This window comes from Rhinopithecus bieti, unplaced genomic scaffold, assembly GCF_001698545.2.
Source record: "Rhinopithecus bieti isolate Rb0 unplaced genomic scaffold, ASM169854v2 scaffold_19037, whole genome shotgun sequence".
NCBI classification, from domain to species: Eukaryota; Metazoa; Chordata; class Mammalia; order Primates; family Cercopithecidae; genus Rhinopithecus; species Rhinopithecus bieti.
This window is the reverse complement of record NW_016809436.1, coordinates 39,278-62,911: the sequence shown is the minus strand read 5'-3', so window position 1 is coordinate 62,911 and position 23,634 is coordinate 39,278.

The following is a 23,634-nucleotide window of genomic DNA, read 5'->3' as shown; positions in this document are numbered from 1 at the left end:
AAGATCAACACAACTTTATTTAATTCCTTCTTGCTTTTTGAAAGGCTCATGAAATTTAATCGTTTAAATATTTTGTTCCCATGTGGCATTGTTTTTATATTTAAACAACCAATGCTAATTCAGAGTTCCTTAAATATTTATCCTTTTGGGTAGTCTTCATTTCTCCACGCATAATTGTGTTTCTTTTTGTGATAATTTTGTATCTACCTGTAGTATTCCCTTTCACATTTCTTTTATTGAAGGACTGCTCGTGATGACCTTTTCAGTTTATTTTGCTTGAAAATATCTTTAAGTTTATTTTGAGTGTTGGTGAGGTAAAAATTCTAAGTTGGCTATTATTTTCTTACTGCACTTTAATAATATTGTGACATCATCACATAAATTCTTATCTTCTGCCCTCATAAATCCACCCAGATTCAAGAGAGGGACTATGGACTGCGCTTCTGAATGAAAAGAATGTCAAAATTATATTGGAAGAAGGGCATATGAAATAGAATAGGTTGGAGCCATTTTTAGAAAATATAATCTGCCTCAGTACTCTCCTATTACTATTTAAATTCAATTAGTATCTGTGGTGATTTCTCTTTCTTTCAAAATTCCAGATATAGGTAAACTCATGTCACATGGGTTTGTTGTATGATGATTTTATCACCCAGGTATTAAGTCCAGTACCCAGTAGTTAGTTACCTTTTCTGCTCCTCTCTCTCCTCCCAGACTCCACCTTCAAGTAGACCCCAGTGTCTGTTGTTCCTTTCCTTGTGTTCATGAGTTCTTATCATTTAGCTCCCACTTATAAGTGAGAACATGTAATATTTGGTTTTCTGTCCCTGTGCTAATTTGCTAAGTGTAACAAACCTTCTCATGTACCCCTGAATCTAAAGTAAAAGTAAAGAAAATCAAAAAGGTTTTCAACATGAGAACATGATGCCTAAAGAAACTAAGTAATTAGCACAGACATATGCAATAGAGCTGGGATTCAAACCCAGGTTGACAGACTGTAAAGCAATCACAACTTTACATTATTGTATCTTAAGAATTGTCTTTACAAATAAAATCTATAACATACTGATTCTCACCAAAAATTCCAGATATTAGTAATTTGTACTATCTATATTTTTTGGCTCTATATTCTGGGAGATTTATTCATTTCATTTTTTTTTTTCAAATAAAGAGCTTTTGATTTTTAAATCTTTCTCCATTGTATGTGTTTCCTTCAATATCTGGTTTACATGTATTATTTATTTTCCTCACTATTCTTTTTTTCCCCATATAATTCAGACTGGATAATTCTGCTGACCTCTCTGCACACTCATTTATGCTTTCCCTAGCCACACTTGCCTTTTGGCCACACTTCATAGATGTCAGATATTTTCCCATTTAGGGCTTTGCAAAGATTTTTCCCTCCAAAATATTAACATAGAGTGCTAGTCCATTTTCACATTGCTATAAAGAAATATCCAAGACTGAGTAATTTACAAAAAAGAGCTTTAATGAAGTCACAGTTACACATGGCTGGGGAGGCCTTGGGAAACTTACAATCATGGCAGTAGGGAAAGCAGGCACATCTTACCTGGTGGCAGGAGAGAGGAAAAGTTTGAAGGAGGAACTGTCAAACACCTATAAAACCATCAGCTCTTGTGAGAACTCACTATCATGAGACCCACATGGGGGAATCCACCCCCATAATTCGATCACCTCCCACCAGGTATCTCCCTTGACATGTGGGGTTTATGGGGATAACAATTAGAGATGATATTTGGGTGGGGACACAGAGTCAAACCATGTCACGTAGCTTAACCTTCTCACCTCAAATCTTTGCTCAAATGTCGCTTTCTCAAAGAAGACTCTACTGACAACCGTTAAACATAGTCATCTCTGACTAGCCTAAAAAAAGAGCAATCTGCCCTCAGTCCTGTATTCTCATTCTTCTTTGTCCTATCTTTAATTTTTATCATAAATTTTATTATTTTCTGTAATGTCATAATATTTGCTTTTTTATTTGTAGTGCTTCCTTCATGATGATTCTTTTTTGCAGCCTAAACTCCTTGAGTAAGGGGCGCTTAATATGTTTTAGTCACTTATGTAGCCCAAGCGCCTAGAACAATGCTATCTCAAAGTAACTGCTTGTTAAGTCCTTGTTGAATAAATGAATAAATTTCCCCTTGTATCTTCCTGCAACTAACATGTTCACGTTGAAAATATCTCCTCCCCATTGTTATCACCAGGCAAGATCTTGGAGTTGTTGGGTCAGGGAGATGTACAATACATGGAGTCCTGATGTAATTGCATAATAACACCATACAGTGACTTTTATAGACTGGTCAAGACTGGAATTTGGAATTTCCTCCTCCTCTGAGCCTCTGTAGCATTTAACACTGAAACTTTTGTAGTTTTTATTGCATAATATTTATATCAATTACAGTTTTGTTAGGACTAGAGGCTTATATAAATTTTTCAAAAGTCTCTCAGCATGCGTCACTGAAACGAATGGCTTTTAAGAGCTCATACAGGAGCTGGTTGGCATCTCAAAGCCCTCTAGATAATTCCCATAGACCACCTCAGCCAGCAGGAATGATGTTGGTGATTCTCAAAAAGTTTATCTGGAAGCTGCTTTGAAACTCATATCTGCTGAAATATCTACCTACAAATGCATCCAACAATAATGGATTCTTATTTTCTTCTTCTTTCTAAATCTCATGTGTTTGTTGAAATCTTCTAACTCAGAAACATATAGGGAAGGGGATTCTGAAAATGTAGTTGTTGGCTTTTCTGTTGAGAAGTCCTTAGCAGTTGGAGCTGGTGCTATGTAATTGACCACAGATAGTCAGCAAATATTACTTTTCTTATGCCTGCATTTAAAAATTACTTAGGAAAAGGTACATTTTAAAAAAACAGATTATAATATTCAGCTCATATTGGTTTTGGGGTCATGTAATGCACCTGCTAAATGATTTGTAATTAAGCATGTAACTAAAGGTCTTAATATATTGTAAACTTACTTTTTATTAATAGACTGAATTGGATCTTTACATCTATAAATAGTAAACTGACCTATTTGAATTCCAAGTACTTACATATCAGGAAAAAATTTGTTGAGCATACTAGCTGTGAAAATTAACAAATGACTAATAATGAATAATAAATTCCTGTTATTTAATCATGAGTTTAAATTATAGTGAGTTTATCTACTACTCCTGAAGACATAGAATAAAATAGTTTGAGAAACTAACTTGCCTTGAAATAGAATTAATTAATTAATTCTCTTCCAAGTTTGGTCCAGAATTCGGAAAATAATCTTATAATTGGTTATTACATCTTACAATGTACTGGTTTGAGTCAGATGCAAAGACATAAAGGAAAAAATTATTTTGTATTCTTTTTAAAAGACATCTAAGTTGTGAATTATGGTACCTTTTTTTTTTTACAAATCTAGAATACAATTCTAGTTTTTTCATTCTATGCACAAGATCAATGGCAATCATTTTTGGCACAAAATTACACACCTCATCCTTTTTAGATTACAAAGTTCGTGAAGCCAAGAATAGCATCTCCCATGTTCACAACTATATCCCCAGCACTTGGAATAATGCCTGACAAGAAGCAGAAGCTAGTCAACTTTTATTCAATGCATAGCTTATATTTATCTTACTTGATTGAAAATTTATTTGGAAATAATAAATTTTCCCTCTGTGGAGTTGCTCTACATTTATGGATTTAAGTGTGTATACATAATTGTAGTAATTATTATCCTCTCACATATCTCAAATTAGTTTTCTATCTTTCCTACTGTTGATAATTTTCTATTTATATTGTTTCATTAAAATAATTAATAATTATGATTTTTAAAATTTATTCTACTTTTATGTCTGAATCTTGGCTAGAGTCCAAATTGGGTAATAATCAGACTACCAAAAATTCCCTCTGCAATTTGAATGAGAAGGGTTGTTCTCTTATTTTGTCTGTTAAAGTTCTTTTCTTGGGGTTGCTGGGTGAAAGTGATGATTCTATCATATTTGAAAGGTGACTTTTCATTTGCATTTATTCAATGTAATCCATTCACTGTTGTAAAAATGAGAACTGCCTCTCGCTACCACATAACAGAAGGATGGAGATTATTTCATTGCCATTAGCGGTGCAGTTAATAATGTTATTGTTATTGAGCCTAAGGCCTAAAAGTGGGGCACAAGTCAGAAAAGAGGAAAGAAGTTGGTATGTGTTAAAGAAATGGCGTTCTTTGCTGCCATTTTTTTCCCATTGAAGATAATAATCTATTTCTCTAGTGAAGTGTGTTAACTGATGTATTTGAATTTTACTTTTGCTTAATGCTACATGAGGGAGACATTAAAATAGCAGTGAGTATTTTTAATCTACTCACAGTCTTTCTAACATATAACATTGGGAAATGTATCACTACAGGCAATTACAAAAAATATAAAAACTTCTAACTGCCCAGTTCTAAATATATGAATGTCATTTCTGCTACTTTGCCAGAATAATGGCCCCAGTTCAGAACACAGTGGTATTCTTTTGACATCACTAAGCCTAGAGGATTTTTTAAAAGTAAGGTTTATTGACGTATGATTTACATATAATGTAATTCACCCATTTTAGTATACACTTTTATGAGTTTTGACAAATGCACATAGTTATGTAACTATCACTAAAATTAAGAATAAAGAATAGCTCCATTGTACCAAAAAAATTCTTGCACGTCTTTGTGGTCACCCTTTTCTTCGATCCTCAGCTACTGTGAAACATTGATCTGGCTTTCTTTTCCCTATAGCTTGCCTTTTAGGTAATATAATATAAATGAAATCATATAGTATGTAGCTTTTTGAGTCTGGCTTCTTCCATTTAACATAATACATTTGATGTACCTCTGTGTTACTGGGGTATTAGCAGTTTGTTCTATTTAGCTTCCAGTTTAAAGGGCAGAATCAGCAAGTGTTTCTTGTTCAAACTCAGATAAAGCTGGTATATAAGTAGAATATATATAGATACCTACTCTTAAATCCTTGAGCATAAGATCTGTTTCACTGGGAGCTCGTAGATCAATAAAGCTTTAGAAAAAGCAATGCAATTAGATTGGTTACGTAAACTAAATTTAAAAACTAAAATATATTCATTTTATCTTTTCAGGTTAAATAATGTCTTTAAAAGTTTAGACTGGTGAATATACAATCTATAAAAACCATCCAAGTCTGTCAGGAATTGCTTTATTTCCTGCATACTTTCAGGAAAAGTTCAGTTTAAGTGATTGAAAATTAAACATGTACCAGAGTAATTGTTGCTCTATTAAATTTCAAAGAAATTGATTGTTCACCATTCTTTACAATGTGGTATCCTAATTTCATTCCTTAATCCCATATCATCATCATTATAAGAGTGTACAATGCCAGTCACGTGATAATATCTAATTAAACTTAAATACGATCATAACTTTTAGTATAACAAAGAGGCAGTAAAGTTTTAACTGTAATATATATATGTATCATTTTTCCAGTTGCATTTTGTTGGTTGATACCATCAAGTATGTGATGTGAAGTATATTTCAGCCCTAATAATTTCAATGAGGTTCTAATACATTGACCAGATTTTTAAATATATTATATTTAAACCAAAAAGGCACATTATCTTACATTTTAATGGAATTTTATAATTTTATGCTTTCTGTGTTGTGGGATTATAGGATTATAAAGTATTTTCTTTTCTCCTCAAAACAAGACCTTACCATTTAATTGAAGAGCTCAAACAGCTCAAGTAGAGAAAATAGTATATTTGAAAAGAAATCTATATAAAAGAGTTTTCCTACCATGGTGAGATAGACTAAAAAACAAAAACCCTTTGAGTGGTCTCATCCCACTGTAGTATCAGACCATTTTGCAACGCATCTTTTCCTTTTTTGTTCCCTTGCTGACAGCCCTTGTGTATTTTATTTGTATGCAAGTGAATGGCAGTTTATTGTGTCCCAGAGGATAGGGTATTAATGATCATTTGCTTCCTGCTGTGGGGCCTGTCATAATTTTGTAGTCAGAAGAGTGACAGAAGTAACGGCCAATCAGTATGCTAATACTGCTTGAGAATGGGTAGTTAGTCCATTTTAACCAGGGTTTTTCTGCCAAATCCTTAGGTAATTTTCATTAAAAAATGCAATTTTTGATAGTATTGCAAATTGCTAGATGGAACCAGTTGAAGACACCACATATTTCTTTTGTGTGGCAGTCGGACTTCTATCTCAGCAGGTGTCTTCTAGGGAAGAAAGAAAGACTTCTAATCTGAAAGCCCATTTTGGTCAGCAAGAATCAATGACTAAAACATTCAGCAATTTGTTATATCAATATCTTAACAGAGAGAATTCTATGTAGCGTATAAAAATTAAATCTAGTCTCTGACAAGTAAATAGAACGTAGGATTTTAAAATTACACTTGAAAGTCAACTGCAAAAAATCCTGCAGATTTATACAATGTGATGTCATTCATTTTCTTCTTTACTATTCTATTTGTTTCTTCTATTTTATGTCTTTTTTTTTTAAGGAAAGGATATGCTTAAAAACAGTAACTTTCAATGGTAGCCTATAAATACTCAAAAATTTTATTAGCAATTTTATAATATACACCCTATAGTGAGTGTACTCTTGACTAGGAAAAAAAAGAGTTTCTTAAAATGATTTGTGAGTGTTTGCACAGCACGTGAACACATGATTACAGAGGGGATTAGTGGATTAAGGTATCGACAGTTGGCGGCCTTAAGGCGACGGATAAAAAGAACTCCACTTTCTCTCCATAAAATAACATTTTATTTTTACTCACATGCAAACAATGCCAGCTATGTAAACTATAAAAGGAATTATTTTGAGAATACTATTGTCACTTAAATATGTTCATCATAGATAGCACAACAACAATAAAAACAACAAAAACTTCACATATGTATATAACTGCATGAAATATAAGGTAATATAATTTACCATTACAAATATGTTTGAGGAGCTCTCATTAACCATTGGATCTGGAGAAATAGTTCTTTTCTATACATTAAGATTTCAGCTTTTTTCAAAATGTAAACTTCTTAGGTTGTGGTGATAATGCCATCGTCAGAAAAATATTCAATATATTTTAATAAAAATTAAATAGATACTATATCAAATGCAATTTTACTTTTTGGAAAATAGAGAAACAAACCTTGTTTGCTGCCTGCTGTTTTTTTATATATGCAAATCTTTATACATCACAGAACAACCTAGCTGCCTTCTACAATCTCATAAACATTTTTACTATTTTATGAGATGTTTGTAATAAATGTGATTGATGACACTTTTTTACAATTGCCTATTAGAAATACCATTTTGTGATTAAATACTTAGGGGTAACTCAATTCCAAGTCAGGAGATTACAAGTTAAAAATTGTCATGAATGCCAAAATACATGTTTATCTACTATGTATATTAAATAGTATTTTTTCTAGTTTACAGAGATTTTGCGTTTCGATTAATTGCACACATATCTAAAAATACTGCTAGTGTGGCTTGGGGCAGGGAAACAGCCTGAAGCTGCACACACACATATAGTCACAAGGGTGAGTAGCTATAATTGTATTGGAGTGCATCCAAGAAATCAGCTATTCTGTTTACACTTACTGCCGCTTCAAATTTATGTATATCTGAAGCAAACATACTGTAAATTGACTTTAATACTAAAAATTGTTGACTTTGATAATGAAGTTTATTGACTATGTTTCATGTTGCTGCTATCTTCCAAAAATTGAAAATTAAGGTAAGCATTGATAATAGATAATTAAGTATAATTTGCAATTATAGCTTTCCTCCTTAAGATTTAAAAAGCCTATTGGCTTAATATAGTAAAAGAAAATGCATAAAATTATAAAAATAAAAAGATAATACTAAGGTCATTTAAAATGGGAGTGGTCTACTGTGAACTACAATTAGAACAGACTGCTAAGGTATCACACGCATTAGCCTGGAAATAGAGTTGCCTTATGTCCAAGAATCCAATCTAGTTTGGACTCACTAGAGTATGAATGAAGGCAAATTTTCAATGGCTCTAACTTTAGGTGTTGGAGAAACGGACGTCATATTTATCCAGATATTTGCTGAAGTCTAATTTACATTTGGGTCTACAAGTTGTTTTAAAGTTTTCTCTTTTATTCAAATTACCTTTAAAAAGAGACATGTTGAGCTGAGCCATATTAAAACCCATAGCACTATTGGGACAAAACTTAAGAAGTATGTTGTTTTAATTTAAAAAAATTTTTTTAATTTTATTTTTCTGTGTATGTAATGTGGAAAGCCTTGGCTTCTCAATGTTATTCCTCTGGAATCTGCTCTTTATGTTTTCTGATTTTGTTTTCCTGGAATCATTCTCCCTGGCATATAATCTTTGGATTTTCTTTCAGGTTACACTCCTATGGAATTTCATACACTGATGTAATAAGTCAGGTCCAGGAATACCCTCCTTCTCAGGTTTGTGTTGCAACCCAGAAATCAAACTGGCAGCTTGAGCAAAGGAGGCACAGGGGAAGAAACAAGTCAGGTGATAGTCTACGAAGAACTTCTGGGGGCTGATTCTGATTTGTCCTTTTACAATAGGTACGGCCACTGAATATGTAGTCCAAAGATAGGCATTAATACTTTTTATTTCTCCATAGATACAGCTGAATAGCAGATATTACATATTTCACATTAAATATCTTTCCATTTCTTTTTCAAATAACAGAAGATTATACCCATTCTTTCTACATTTACAAAGAGACATTCTTGCACATTACCATGGAAAAAGAGCTACCAGTTAGTTAATACGTATTTTGCTCACCATAATCATATATTCAAGATAATATAATATTAACGGGGTTCAATTCTCGTTGGATGTGAAGTCCATTCTGCCATTAATCAGCTGAGTGACTAGGGAAGTTAGCCTCTTTGGGCATCAATATTTTCATCTATAATTTAATACAACAGTACAACTTACATTATTTGCTGGTTTTAAAGATTAAGGTAGCAATGTATATCAAGCACTTACAAACTACTTCCTACATACTAGGTACTACATATGGAATTGCTATTATTAATATTATTAATGTTATAATCTATTTATTTGGTCACCCATTCCATCACTATACCTACACAACTTTCTACCATCTTATTCATCCATTCGTTGTGGCACTAACCTAAGATCTATGGGGAAAGAATTCTGCAATGCGTATACAGTAGGGTTTATGTTACTGAGGAATTAATCGTTTGTCAGAAGAATTAATATAGATATCAATCCAAAAAACAAAATTAAAAGCGGTAGCTACATAAACAATACTGTGGGTGTTCAGAGGAATAAAAATAAGCAGAATAGATATAGTTTTTTTTTATCATAATGTTAGCCACCATGATAGATACTTTACAAATGTTATTTCATTAATTCAACTCTTGCTTGAGAAGATAATTTTGTGCAATAAATGATTAGTGAGATAAGTAATAAAGGACTGGTTGGATTTTAATTTAAGGAGAAGTGAGAAAATTATTCCATTCAGAGAGGAGTAATTACACTAAAGCACATAGTCTGGGATTGGGAAAAATTAAACAGCTCTGTTTGGTGAGAATGCAGGACTCAAGGAAAGAAACAGCTGATTCACCATCACCTAAGGAAAGTCCAGAATAATATAAAGAAGGTGTATTAGTCCATTTTCACGCTGCTGATAAATACATACCAGAGACTGTGAAATTTACAAAACAAAGAGGTTTAATTGGACTTATAGTTCCACGTGACTGGGGAAGGTCTTACAATCATGGTGGAGGACGAAAGGCACTTCTTACATCGTGGCAGCAAGAGAGAATGAGCAAGAAGCAAAAGCAGAAACACCTGATGAACCCATCAGATCTCATGAGGCTTATTCACTATCATGAGAACAACATGGAAAAGACCAGCCCCCATGATTCAATTACCTCCCCCTGGGTCCCTCCCACAACACGTGGGAATTCTGGGAGATAAAATTCAAGTTAAAATTTGAATGGGGATACACCCAAACTGTATTATTCTACCCCTGGACCCTCCAAATCTCATGTCCTCACCTTTCAAAACCAATCATGCCTTCCCACCAGTCCCCCAAAGTCTTAACTCATTTCAGCATTAACCTAAAATTCCATAGTCCAAAGCCTCATCTCAGACAAGGCAAATTCTTTCCACCTATGAGCCTGTCAAATCAAAAGCAAGCTAGTTACTTCCTAGATACAATGGGGGTACAGGTGTTGGGTAAATATGTCCATTCCAAATAGGAGAAATTGACAAAAATAAAGGGGTTACAGGGCCCATGAAAGTCTGAAATTCAGTGGGGCAGTCACATTTTAAAGCCCCAAAAATGATCTCCTTTGACTTCAGGTCTCATATTCAGGTCACACTTATGCTAGAGGTGCATTCCCATGGTCTTGGGCTACTCCCCCTCTGTGGCTTTGGAGGGTAAAGGCTCCCTCCAGGCATTTTCATAGGCTGGCATTGAGCATCTGCAGCTTTTCCAGGTGCATGGTGCAAGCTGTCGGTGGCTCTGTCATTCTGGAGTCTGGAGGAGAGTGGCCCTCTTCTCACAGCTCCACTAGGCAGTGTCCCAGTAGGGACTCTGGGTGGGGGCTCTGAACTCATCTTTCCCTTCTGCACTGCCCTAGCAGAGATTCTCCATGAGGACCCCACCTCTGCAGCAGACTTGCCTGGGCATCCAGGTGTTTCCATACATCTGAAATCTAGACAGAGGTTCCCAAACCTCAATTCTTGACTTCTGTGCACCTGCAGGCTCAACCCCACGTGGAAGCTGCCAAGGCTTGGGGCTTCCACCCTCCGAAACCACAGCCCAAGCTCTACGTTGGCCCTTTTCAGCCACAGATGGAGTAGCTGGGACACAGAGCACCACAGGACCCTGTGCCTGGCCTAGAAAACCACTTTTTCCTCTTGGGCCTCAGGGCCTGTGATGAGAGGGGCTGCTATGAAGGTCTCTGACATGGCCTGGAGATATTTTCCCCATAGTCTTTGGAATCAACATTAAGTTCCTTGCTACTTATGCAAATTTCTGCAGCCACCTTGAATTTCTCTGCAGAAAATGGGTTTTTCTTTTCTATTGCATCATCAGGCTGCAAACTTTCTGAACTTTGTTGCTGTTTCCATTTTAAAATAGAGTGCTTTTAAAGGCACCCAAGTCACCTTTTGAATCCTTTGTTGCTTAGAAATTTCCTCCCCCAGATATCCTAAATCATCTCTCTCAATTTCAAAGTTCCACAAATCTCTAGGGCAGGGGCAAAATGCCAGCAGTCTCTTTGCTAAAACAATAAGAGTCACCTTTGCTCCACTTCCCAACAAGTTCCTAATCTTCATCTGAGACCACTTCAGCTTGGACCTTATTGTTCATATCACTATCACCATTTTTGTCAAAGCCATTCAACAAGTCCCTTTTCAGCAATGTTTGGAGGAACGGAGGCAAGATGGCGCACTTCCGGGTTCTTCATCACCAACTTTTCCCGCAGGAAAATGCAGCCGGCTCCCCGGAAGGTGCAGACCAACCGGGCATGCGCCAGGTGATGTCAATCCGAAGAGACTAAGATTTACCTGGTCGCACCTGCGGAACACCCCCCCGACAGGCCTGTGTCCCGCCTATTGCCCTCCCACTCCTAGAAAAGCCGCTCCCCGCAGACGCCCCGCACGGACTTCCCAGCCCCCAGACTCCTGTGGGGACTGTATTAGGAACTCCGCCAGAGAGCTCACCAGGCGACTCTCTTGGCCTCCTTTGCTGGAGGCCGACAGACTTCTCCCTACCCACCTTCTTCCCTGAAGCTAGGTGACCAAAAATAAATTTGCAGTTTTGCTCCTACCCTTGCCTACTCGCTGGTTCTTTTGTGCCCACTCTGGTGGTCTTAGAAAAACAAATCAAGCAACACCCACTCTACTAGTACTGGTTTGCCGTATTAGTCCATATTCATGCTGCTGATAAAGACATACCAGAGGATGGGAAGAAAAAGAGGTTTAATTGGACTTACAGTTCCACGTTGGCTGGGGAAGGACTCATAATCATGACAGAGGGTGAAAGGCACTTCTTATATGGTGGTGGCAAGAGAGAATGAGCAAGAAGCAAAAGTGGAAACCCCTGAGAAACCCATCAGATGTCATGAGACTTAAGTCACTATCACGAGACTAGCACCAGAAAGACCAGGCCCCATGATTCAATTGCCTTCCCCTGGATCCTTCCCACAACATGTGAGAATTCTGGGAGATACAATTTAAGTTGAAATTTGAATGGAGACATAGCCAAACCATGTGAGGAGGGATATCAACATATCTGTAATTTTTATTGGATTAACATACCAGAAAATATGACAGTTAACAGACATCTGAAGGATAATGATATAGATAGTTTATATAACACATTTGATTATGAATATTTTCTGTCAAGCTAGATGATGAAAAAGCAGTTAATAACTTTGTCACTTTTATAATGTCTGATTTTTTATTTGATTATTTATTTTTGAGATGCAGTCTCACACTGTCGCCCAGGCTGGAGTGCAACGGCGCGATCTCGGCTCACTGCAACCTCTACCTCCCAGGTTCAAACAATTCTCCTGCCTCAGCCTCCTGAGCAGGATAATCTATACCTGGCTTATTTCATTTACATAGTGTTCTCCAGATTCGTCTATGCTGTTGCAGATGACAGAATGTCTTGCTTTGAAATGCCTTAACAGTATTGCATATATACCACATTTTAAAATTCATTCATCTGTTGATGAGCATTTTGGTTGTTTCTATCTCTTTATTAATGTGCATAACATGGCGATGAACATGGGAATGCAAATATCACTCAATGTACTGGTTTCAGTTCCTTTGGATATATATCCCAGAACTGAGATTGAGAAATGTCTATTAAGCTATTTTAATCTGAATCTTTCCTCTTTTTTCTTAGTCTAGGTTTAATAAAAGTTTGTTATTCTTGTTTATTTCTTTTACAAAAACCCAACTCTTCATTTTGTTGATCTTTTAAATTATTTTTCTAGTCTCTATTTTATTTTTGCTCTGAGCTTTATTATTTTTTCCCTTCTGTGAATTTTGGACTCAGTTTGTTCTTTTTTTTTCCAATGCCTAGTCAGGCTGTATATTAGATATATTATTTCTTTCTAATGTAGGTGTTTATCACTATATATTTGTTTTGCTATGCCCCATAGGTTTTAATATAATGTATTTTTATTCTCATTTGTCTCCAAAATTTTAAAAATTTCTTTATTGACCCATTGGTCATTTAGGTGCATTTTGTTTAGTTTCCAGGTATTTGCAAAGTTTCCAGTTTTTTTTTTTTTTTTTTTTTTTTTTTTTTGCTGATTTTCTACGTATTTGCATTTTCCACGTATTTGCAAAGTTTCCAATTTTTCTTGCTGATGTCATTATATTCAGAAAAGATACTTGGCATAATTTCTTTTTATAATATCTTATGAAATTTGTTAAACTTATTTCTTGGTCTAACATGATTTATCTTGGAAAATGTTTCATGCGCAGTTGAAAAGAATGTATTCTGCAGCTGTTGGACACAATGTTCTGTAAATAGCTATTAGGTCAATGTAGTCTAAGGTGCAGTGTAAGTGATGTTTTTTGTATTGTCTTTCTGTTTGCATGACTTTTCTATTGTTGAAAATGGCGTGATGAAGTTCTCCCATTATTAAATTGTATTTGACCTCTCCCTTTAAATATAAAACTATTAAAATAGTTTCTTATTATGCTTGGGTGTTCTGATGTTGGGTACATGTATACTTATTATTATATCCTCCTGTTGAATTGATCAATTTATCATTATATAATAACATTCTTTGTCTCTTTTTTATAGTTTTTGAGTTAAAGGGTATATTATCTGATACAAGTATATGCTATTCCTGCTTGTTTTTTGTTTCTGCTTGCATGGCCTATCTTTTTCTATCCTTTTATTTTTAGTCTCTGTTTGTCTTGAATGGTGAGGTGAATTTCCTGTAGTCAGTATATAGTTGGATCTTCTTTTTTCAAATCCGTTCAGCCACTCTATGTTTTTAATTGTATAATTTAATCCATTTACATTTAAGGTTATTATTGCTAAGTAAGAACTTGCTTCTGCCATCTTGCTAATCGTTTTCTGGTTGTTTTGTAGATCCTCTGTTCCTTTCTTCCTCTCCTGTTGTTTACTTTTGTGGTTTGGTGGTTTGCTGTGTGGCTAAGCTTTGATTCTTTTCTCTTTCTTGTTTGTATTATCTGCTTTAATTTCTTTCTTAGTGGTTGTCATGGGGCTAGCATTAAGAAGCTCGTAGTTATAATAGACTATTTTAAGTTGATAGCAACTTAACCTTGATTGCATAAAAATTTTCTAGATTTTTCCTACCCCACACAATTAAATGTTTGTTGTCTGAATTTGCGTCTTTATCTGTTGTGTGTTCTTTAATTTCTAATTATAGCTGTTGTTCCTCTTAATTGTTGTGACTTTTAACCATGAGGTGATTGAAAAGTTTATAAAGCACAATTATAACACTAGGGTGTTCTGATTTTCATTATAAATTTACATCTACTGGTGAGTTTCATATGTGTATTCATAAGAGTAATTATTGTCCTTTTGTTTCAAGTTGTTGCATTTCCTCAAGTACTTCTTGTCAGGCTGGTCCAAGAATGATGAATTTTCTCCACTTTTTATTGACTGGAAAGGCCTTTATTTCTCTTTCTGCATAATAGCTTTGCTGGGTGTAATATTCTTGGCTAACAGGTTTTTTTTTTTTTTTTTTTTTTTTTTCTTTTAGTACTTTGAATATATACTCTCTTTCTCTCCTGGCCTAGAAAGTTTCTGCTGAGAAATCTGCTGACAGTTTAATGGAGATTTCATTTTATGCCACTTGACACTTAATGTCTTACGGCTTTTAACATTCTCTCTTTGTTACTTTGACTTTTAAGTTTGATTATTATGTGCCTTAGAGAGGATCTTTTTGTACTGAATCTAACTGGAGATGTTGAACTTCCTAGATCTGAATGTCCATATTTTCTTGATTTGACATTTTCAGCATTATTTTATTAAATATGTTTTCTGTGCTTTACTCCATCCTTTCTTCCTCTGACATTCTCATAATGTCATAATTTGCTTTCTTAGTAGTGTTCCATAAGTTTCATTGTCTTTCTTTAAAAAAAGAAGTTTCTTCTTTTTCCCCTCTGACTGGGATATTTCAGAATACTTTCTTGAAGTTCAGAAATCATTTCTTCTGCTTGATCTAGTCTGTTGAAGCTATCAATTGTATTTTGTATTTAATTCATTCAACTATTCAGCTCTAAGATTTATGCTTAGTTTTTAATGATCTTTATCTCTTTGTTAAATTTCTCCTTTAGATCATTGCTTTTCTGATTTCATTAAATTATTTTTGGTATCTTGTATCTTGCTAAATGTTCTTAAGATCATTATTTTGAATTCCTCTTCAGGCAATTTGTAATTCTTTTACTTTTGGGTCTACTATTGGGGAATTAATGTGTTCTTTATGGGGTGTGATGTTTCCTTGGTTCTCATGTTTCTTGTGTGCCTACATGATGTCTGTGCACCTAGTGGAATAATCACCTTTTCCAATGTTATGAAGCAGGTTTTGTAGAGAAAGACTTTCTCCTGGATTTATACCTAGGGTGTTGCTTGGGTATGGTATGTTGGTTTGGATTTTGAATATACTCAATAGTGTGATCTCTGTGAAGTATCTTCAGATGTGATTTTTGTTAGCCGTGTCTGTCATTGCATCAGTGATCTAGGCTGTGGGAATTTGTGGTGGTAGTGGTATAGTTTTGCTGGAGGTGTACGCACCAGTCGGGCTGTCAGTCTGGATGTATACATGTGGGGCAGGCCAACTGACTGTGCAGTTTGCTCTCTGGGAATTTTAGTCACCCATAGGTATGCTGTTCAGCCAGGCATGAGTGCAAACACATACAGTGAGCCAGTCGATTGTGCAATGGGCTCTCAAGACAGTGAGCTTCTGCTAAACTGGCTCTTGGGCCAGGAGCAAGTACATGTGGCTGCAGATGCAGCAGGCCAGGCTGCTATAAGGTGGGCCCTGATTTTTTTCATAATAAACAATCTATGAGGTTTGAGGTAATATTTTATTTTTGTTTTAATTTTCATATCTCTGATGATTGGAGATGTTGAACTTACACATACATATGCATATATCTGTTGGCCGTTCATATGTCTTCTTTTGAGAAGTGTCTATTCAAGTCTTTACTCACTTTTTAGTAGTGTTTTTGTTGTTATTCAGTAGTTGGAGTTTCTCATATATTTTGGATATTAGCCTCTTATATGATGTATGATTTTCAAATATTTTCTCCCAATCAGTGAGTTGTCTCCCCACTCTTTTAACTGTTTCCTTTGTAGTACAAAATACTTTTTTGTTTGATGTATATTATTCATCTATTTTTGCTTTTATTGCCTGTGCTTCTGGGATTCTGTCAAAAATCTCTATTCATACCAATGTCATGGAAATTTTTCTCTGTGTTTTCTTCTAGTCGTTCTACATTTTTGGGCCTTACATGCATTTTGAGTTAATTATTGTATAAGACGTGAAATACCAGTCCATTTTTATTCTTATGCATGTGACTATCAAGTTTTCCCAATACCATTTATTGATGAGACTGTCTTTTCCTTCATTGTGGATTCTTGGCACCTTTGTCAAAAGTCAATTGTCCAGGCAGGCATGGTGACTCACACCTGTAATCCCCACACTTTGGGAGGCTGAGGTGGGCAGATCACTTGAGGTCAGGAGTTCGAGACCAGCCTGGCCAAAATGGTGAAACCCTGTCTCTACTAAAAATACAAAAATTAGCTGGGTGTGGTGGTGGGTGCCTGTAATCCCAGCTACTTGGAAGGCTGAGGCAAGAGAATTGCTTGAATCCAGGAGGTAAATGTTGCAGTGAGCCAAGATCGCACCACTGCACTTCAAACTGGGCGATAGAGTTAGGATCTGTCTCAAAAAACAAAACAAAACAAAACAAAACAAAAAACAGGCAATTGTCCATAGGTGTGTAGATTTATTTCTGGGCTCTCTATCTGCTGTGGTTTACCACGGTTACTACAGGACTGAACGAAGAGGGACGAACGCAGAAACGAAAACTTAAAAGAAACTGTTTTAAAGAAGGGTTCACAAGAAGAAGAGGGTTCCCTGCTTCTAGTGAGCAAAGGCAGCCGCCCTGAGTTTCTACAGCCCTTCATAATTATTGGGTAGAAAGAGCAGGGAGCAGAAAGTAACGATTGGTCAGCTGCTTAATTGATCACAGGCTCACAACATTGGTAACAGGCTTCAGATGTGCCTAATCACAAGAAACACTGTGCTTGGGGCGTGACTGCCCTCAGCATTCCTTCTGGGTGGCAGATGCAGTTTGTCAGTTAGCCAACACCCTGCATTTATAAGAACAGTTTGCTGTCTACTCATATAGCCTACAGTGGTATACTGAGTTCTCAGATCATGACCCTCATTCTTTCGGCCTGCAACATCTATCCTATTTCATCAGTCAGCTTGTCTGCCTGTGTTCATGCCAGCAGCATGCTCTATTAATTAGTATGGATTCCTAACGGATTTTGGAAGTAATAATGTGATGCCTATCATTTTTTTGTTTTTGCTGGAGATTGTTTTGGTTATTTGGGGTTCTTGTTAAGTTCCACATGAATTTGAGGGTTATTTTGCCTATTTCTGTGAAGAATGGCATTCGAGTTTTGTTCAAGATTACATTGACTATGTAGATCAATGTGTATAGTGTGGACATTTTAACAATATTAATCTTCCAATTCATGAACAAAAAAGTTTTTCCCTTTATTTGTGCCATCTTCAATTTTTTTCATGAATGTTTGATAGGTTTCAGTATACAGATCTGTCCACCTCTTTGGTGAAATTTATTCTTGTGTTTTGTTTTTTTGATGCTATTGTAAATGGAATTGTTTTCTTAATTTTTTATATTGTCTTTGCTAGTGAATATATATTATACTTATTTTTGTTTGTAAACTGATTTTGTATTCCACAACTTTACTAAAATTGCTTATCAGTTCTAACAGTTTATTTTATTTTATTTTATTTTATGTTTGGTGGAGTCTTTAGGGTTTTCTGTGGTAAGATTATGTCACCAGCAGAGACAATTTCACTTCTTCCTTTTTTTATTTGAATGTCTTTTGTTTGTTTTTCTTGCCTTATTTCTCTTGCTAGGACTTCCAGTTCAATGTTGAATAGAAGTGGTGAGAGTGAGCATCTTTGTCTTGTTCCTGATCTTAGAGGAAAAGCTTTCAGCTTTTCGCTGTTAGTATGGTGTTTGCTGTAGACTTGTCATACTTGGCCTTTATGGTGTTGAGAAATGTATCTCCTATCCCTAATTTGTTGAGAGTTTTTATCATGAAAGGATGTTGAATTTTGTCAAGTGCTTTTCCTCTATCTGTTGAAATGATTGTACAATTTTGTACTTCATTCTGTAAATATTGTGAATCACATTTTTTGATTTGTGTATGTTGAACCACCTTGCATCACAAGGATAAATTAAACTTAGTCTTGGCGAGTGACTCTTTTAATGTACTATTGAATATGCTTTGTTAGTATCTTGCTGAAGAATTTCTTGTCTATGTTCCTCAGTGATACTATCAATGACATTGCTCTGTAGTTTTCTGGTATTTCTGGTAGTGCTCTTGTTTGGTTAATGCTGACCTTGTAAAATTAGTTTGGAAGTGTTTTATTTCTTCAAATTTTTGGAGGTGTTTGAGAATAGTTGTTATTAGTTCTTCTTTAAATGTTTGGTAAAATTCAGCTATGAAACCATACAGTTTTGGATGTTTCTTTTTTGCAATTTTTTTTAGAGCTTCAATATTATTATCATTGTTGGTCTATTCAAATTTTCTGTTTCTCCATGATTCAGCCTTGATAGGATTTATATTTCTAGGAACGTATCTATTTCTTCTAGGATGTCTAATTTGTTAGCATATAATGTGTCTATAGTAGTCTCTTTTTTAGTATTACTGTGGTTTCAGTTGTAATGACCCTTTTTTATTCTAATTTTATTACTATCTTCTCTTTTTTCTTAGTTAGCCTAGCTAAAGGTTTTCAATTTTATTGTTTCAAAAGCAAACAGTTTTGTTGATTGTTTCTATTTTTTTTTCTTGTCTCCATTTCTGTTCTGATTTTCTATTTCCTTTTCCCACAATTTTGGACTTAGTTTGCACTTGTTTTTCTAGTGTTTATAGGTGTGACAATGGATTATTTACTTAGCATATTTCTTTTTGAAAATATGTAGTTGCCTATTGCTACAAATTTTCCTCTTAGAACAGCTTTTGCTGCATCCCATAAGTTTTGGTATGTTGTGTTTCCATTTTTGTTTGTCTCAAGGCATTTTTAACATCCCTTCTGAATTCTTTATCTGATCCATTGGTTATTCAAGAGTGTATTGTTTATCCACATCTTTGTAAGTTTTTTAAGTTTTCTCATTTTATTGATTTATAGTCTTATACCATTGTTGTTCATAAAGATATATGATATGATTTCTATTCTTTTAAATTTGTTAAGACTTGTTTAGGGACCTAACATGATTTATTCCGCAGAATGTCCCATGTGTGTTTAATAAGAGTATGTATTCTCCTGATATTGAGTGAAATGTTTTCCATATGATTTCATTTGGTCAAAAGTGTAATTCAAGTCCTGATAGTCCTTATTGATTCCCTTTTTGAATAATCTGTTTATTGCTGTAAGTTGGGTTTGGAAGACTCCTACAATTATCGTAATACTGTTTATCTCTCCCTTCAGATCTATTAATATTTGTTTCATAAATTTATGTGCTCTGATCAAAGGATACAACAATTGTAGTAGTTGCCTATTGCTACAAACCTGGATAAAATTGTTGTATCCTTTGATGAATTGTCCTATAACGGTCTTCTTTGCAAACCCCCAAAAGCCTGATTAAGCAAAGGAGAGGTCACATAAATTTACAATATTTAAAATGAGATCGGAAAAATAACCAAAATACTAAAAGTTATATGAGAATTTGAAAAAAAATAAGGTAATACCATATGTGAGCCTAGGGCATCAAATTTTAAAACTCAAAATATAGAGTTTTCAAGTAAAATACAAATAATCAGCATTTATCTAAAAGAAAAAAAAAGTTAGAAAATATGTCTGAAAAGTTTAGAATAGCAACTGAAGATTCTCAACTAAAACTAATAAAATTACCAATACTAGATAGTGTCAAATATTATGGAAAATTCACTCAATAAAACCATTATTACCTTTGTACTGATACTTGAGTAACAAAAAATAAACTATAGACAAATCTCATTAATGCAGGCCCCAAAATTATAAATAAACCATTGGGAAACCAGAACTTAGTATGGTAATAAAATAAATACACAGTATGATCATTATTTCAGGGAATGCAGAAATCTTTAAATACCAATAAAATCTGTCAACACGAACTATGGCACCATCCAATAAATGAAGAAAAAACATGTAATCATTATATATACTATATCTAGCGGCCATTCCAAATAAAAAATGCTTGTAGTATAGAAATAGGAGTCAACTAATTAAATGTTGTATACACTGCCAAAATCACTAACAAGCATGATTCTAAATGGTAAAACATTAGAACTATATTTTAAAAAACAGAAACAAGGCAAAATGGCCACTTATTCCCTTACTATTCAATATTTTTTAGGGCTTTAGTAAATACCAAAAGAACGAGAAAATAAAATAAGTGTTGTTAATAATGAGCTTAGAAATAGATACCAGTTTAAAAGAAAACAACATGTCATAAAATAGATATTGTAACTGGTGATATACATATGATTAATTTGCTATGTGGCAATTATACAACTAACCATCTCAGATGAAAAACTAATCTACTTAGACTAAAATTTAAATAAAATATATATTCAAAACAATTTAGGAAACATCTTGGAAGGGCATGAAGGGATGCTCTCTCTCTCTCTGGTAGAAAGAAAATCTAAATGAGAATAGTAAATTTATATCAATTTATACACTTCATATTGGGAAAATTAAATCAAGTGATAACACCTGCTGCTCACAGTGATACAATATTCTCGTATCTTGTAGATGAAAACATGAATTGTTACAGATGTCTTGAAAAATAAACAGATCTTTGTATTAGACAATATGACACTTGGAACTGTATAAAACATAAATTAAAGCACACATACAAAATTATTTTTTCATAAACATGTATATTGTAACATTTTTCTGGAAAAATATGAAAACAAGTGACTCCTCACCAACAGGATAATAGGTGAATACACGTTTCTTCATACATGACATGGTATTTTTACCATACCATATTAACCATCTATACTATTACACAGCATTAAAAAGAAGGATTTTTTTAATGAAATAAAATTTAATAAAAGCATAAAGCTGATTACTAGAAAATATGATCATATGTTTATGAAACAAATAAAAAAATATATGTCTGTCTATCTCTCTCTCTATATATATTTTTTTCATTATATAAGCACGACAGAAGGTATGAAAGGTACACAACAAATTAATGAAACTGATTACCAAGACTTTAATTGTCTTGGAAGATAAAGTATAGAAGTCAGCATTCTCAAGAGAAAAAGAACCAATAGGATCTATGCATCTGTAGATAGGTGAGGAAACTTATTATGAGAATTGATCACATGATTATGAAAGCTGAGACATCCTAACATATGCTGAAGAATGAAGAAAGCTCATAGTGCAATTTAGTACAAGTCCATAGGCCTGAGAACTAGGATCTCTAATGTCTGAAGGCAGGAGATGATATTTATTTCTGCTCAAGAAGAGATAATTTGTCCTTTGTCTAACATTTGGTTCTATTTAAGACCTTGATTGATATTTGGAATGATGCCCACTCACATTGGTGAGAGTGGATCTTCTTTACTCAGTCTGATGGTTCGACTGCTAATCTTTTCCAGAAATGTACTCTGATGCAATCATAAATAATATTTCACTAGCTATATCGCTGTCCCTTAACTCAATCAAATTGTCACATAAAATTAAACCATCACACCCACTCATTGTCAACTAGACACCTACACAAACTTCCTTAAACCATACTCAGTTTACAAATAAATATAATAACAAGGTCATAATCTCTCCTAACATGACACAAGTATCCTGTGCATAACTAAAAACTTACCAATCTCTTCCTTAGTAGAGAAGGTAAAGCCCTTGAGTGATGTTTCCTCTTCTTCTGATATCCCATAACTTAAGCACTAAGACATAAAATTAATAATGTTTGAATACCAAAATGAAATCAATGCATTTTATGTTATATGATAAGGGAATAAGAGAAGAAAGAAAACAAAATTATTTGCTTAATGTGTATATACATATAGTTCTAACAAAATAAGGAGGAAATACTCGTGATAATTATAGTCCTCCATAGTCGTAGCTGGTATTTGTAACTACCTTATTTCTAAGGTGGTTTTGTATTAACTTCCAGGTCATTGTAGTCATTGTTGTGTCTCCTGGGGGAAGCATTCCCACTTGGGAACTAAGACTTTTAGGCCAGAAGAAGATAAAGTCATGGGAACAGAAAGCAAGAATTTTGCTAGGGAGTCTCAAGGGGTAATAGTGAGTTGTGCCTCTCACATTTTCACCCTTTGATTCCTGGACCTGTGAATCCTGGCTATTAGAGAAAAGTATTTGTATTAAACAGCAATTCAGAGCACATACAGCCTTCTGGAGAACCTTGTCTCAGCCCTGAAAAATGTTGCCACCTAACTCATGCTATGACCAAGTGTTCAAAGGGCCATTCCACTGTTTTGTCAAGCCAGCTCCTTCAGGATGGTGAAGAACATGGTAAAACCAGAGAATTCCATGAGCATATAGGCATATCGCCACTCTCCTTTTGCTCTGAAGTGAGTTCCATGATCACGAGCAAGGCTGTGTGGAATAACTTGATGGTGAATAAGACTTTCTATAAGCCAATGATGGTAGTTTTGGCAGAAACATTTCATGTAGGAAGACAAATCTGTATCCAGATTAAACGTCTATTCCAGTAAGGACAAAACATTGTTTCTTCCATGATGGAAGTGGTCCAACATAATCAACCTGTCACCAGGTAACAGGCTGATCATGCCAGGGAATTGTGCCACATTAAGGGCACAATTTGTAGTTTTAGCTCAGATCTGTCATATGGTGGGGCTAGAGAGTCCCCAAACCCACCCTATAGTTATTTCCCTAGTTCCAGATGCATAGTTGGAATAGACATACTTAGCAGCAGACAGAATCCCCACACTGGTTTCCTGACCTGTAGACTGAGGTCAGTGTTGGTTTCTGCTGTTGGAAGATTGGGCACTCAGCAGCTGTCATAGGCTGGTTGGCTTTAGTGAGTGCAAATCCATGTCACTAAGCCTGTGTATAAGCACCATCCCTCCCACCATGGATACTGTGTCCATGAGCTCATTGGGTAATGACGACGATTCCTGGGAAAAGAAGCTACTTAGCATCCACAGAGTAGGTCAACCTATTCATTTGATTATCAAAATACTCCTCTGCTGAGATCACCATTTAACAGATATTCACATGGGACACAAATATTTTCAAATTTTTTACCTATTTGAGAGCTATCTCTCAAAAAACAGTAGTTACCTATAGATGATGG